The following is a 2,169-nucleotide window of genomic DNA, read 5'->3' as shown; positions in this document are numbered from 1 at the left end:
CTGGGCCACCCACCACCTCCACAGCCCGCCACAGATCATCCAGGCAGACCAGCAGCACCATGGTGGCCACGCCTTCCACCCATGCCCCGCAGCATCATCTGCGCGCAATGGGACACAAGGGCGGAGTCTTGTCCCCACTGCCCGGCTACCATGTCCTTGGCTGCGCTGCTTCGCCTAGGCGGTGCCGGGGGATGACTCTCCTCTGGGGGGGGGAGGCTGCTGGTGAGGAGGCGGCCGTGGCAGGAGGCGGGGCTGGGGCAACGGTGCGTGCCATAGGTTCTCCACCACTGCCCTATACTTACAACAGTTTGAAGTTGCAACGGCACTGGAAAACGTGACTTATGACCACTTTTCACAATTATGAATATTGCGGGATCCCCATGGTCATGTGATCAAAATTTCAGGTGTTCCGAGTAAGGCTGCCTTTTGCAATTGACTGATGATGAATTCGTCAATGACGATGGTGTTCAAGGGGTGCTCCAGTTGTTCGGGGATTGCACCCAAGGTGCCTATTATTACAGATTGATGATCATCATTGAGCCCAAAATTTCTGTGGCTAAGTAAGACAGTTGTTAAGTGAGTTTTACCCCTTTTTACGACCTTTCTTGAAACAGTTGCCAAGCGAATCATTGCGCTTGTTAAGTTAGTGGTTTGGTTGTAAAAGCACCACGTGGGTTCCCATTGGCTTGGCTTGCCAGAAGGTCACAAAAAGGGGATCACATGACCCATAGGGCATGGCAACCATCATAAATACAAGCCAGTTGCCAAGCATCCGAATTTTGATCATGTGACCCTGGGGATGCTGCAACGGTCGTAAGTGTGAAAAACAGTCATAAATCACATTTTCAATGCTATTGTAACTTTGAATGGTCATTAAAAAAATTCTTAGAAGTTGAGGATTTTCTGTATTAGTACTGACTTTGCTTTCATTTGCCATTTGTCATTCTAATTCTATTTGTATTGTTATTATTCATAGTGACATAAGTTAAAGTAGTATTTATTAAATTATTTTGATATAATAAATGTTGGGGGGGTTCTGAAACCTCATGAAGGCATTTGGTGAGATGAAGAATAGAACAGAATAGAAAAGAATAGAAAAGGTAGTGTACAGTACAGAATAGAATAGAATAGAGTAAACTAGAGTAGAGTAGAGTAGAGTAGAATAAGAATAGAATAGAATAGAATAGAATAGAATAGAATAGAATAGAATAGAATAAATGGAATGGAATGGAATGGAATGGAATGGAATACAGAAGAATGGAATGGAATGGAATACAGAAGAATAGAATAGAATAGAATAGAATAGAATAGAATAGAATAGAATAGAATAGAATAGAATGGAATGGAATGGAATGGAATGGAATGGAATGGAATGGAATGGAATGGAAGGAATGGAATACAGAAGAATGGAATAGAATAGAATAGAATAGAATAGAATAGAATAGAATAGAATAGAATAGAATAGAATAGAATGGAATGGAATGGAATGGAATGGAATGGAATGGAATGGAAGGAATGGAATACAGAAGAATAGAATAGAATAGAATAGAATAGAATAGAATAGAATAGAATAGAATAGAATAGAATAGAATAGAATATTCCTTATTGGCCAGGTATTATTGGACACACAAGGAATTTGTCTCTGGTGCATCAGCTCTGAGCGTGCATACAAACAACAAAGTGATAAATCATAAATCATAAGATGCAATCATAAATCATAACATACAAATAACAAAGTGATAAATCATAACAAAAGATGAGGAGGTAATAGCGATACTTTAGTTTGCTAGAGTTTGGGGGCCCCGACTCTAGAAGATTTCCTTCCTGGTTTCAACTTGGAGACATCACCCTAGGAGCAAGGCCCTTCTGCACAGCCTCCCAAACCCCAAAGAAACTGGAAATTTTCTATTTAAGGGGGAGGGGGAGGAGGGAACATCAGAGCACGCTCAGTTCCAGTGAAAGTCACCAAGGGCCCACCCGATTCCTGCCACCGCTGCCGAGGTCCTCAATGCTCGGCTCTAAACATAGACTCTTAAAGGATGGAAAGGAGTGTTTTAATTCCCCTGAGTTCAAAAGGCTGGAAGGCCTTTTGAAATCCCCCGTTGGGAAATGGAGACCCCAGCAGGTTTTCTACAGAGTGGCTTTTGATTTGGGTTTGATAGGCAGAAG

The sequence above is a fragment of the Protobothrops mucrosquamatus genome, unplaced genomic scaffold, assembly GCF_001527695.2.
Source record: "Protobothrops mucrosquamatus isolate PMUCROS unplaced genomic scaffold, P.Mucros_1.0 scaffold2199, whole genome shotgun sequence".
Taxonomy (NCBI): Eukaryota; Metazoa; Chordata; class Lepidosauria; order Squamata; family Viperidae; genus Protobothrops; species Protobothrops mucrosquamatus.
This window is presented reverse-complemented; position numbering follows the sequence as displayed.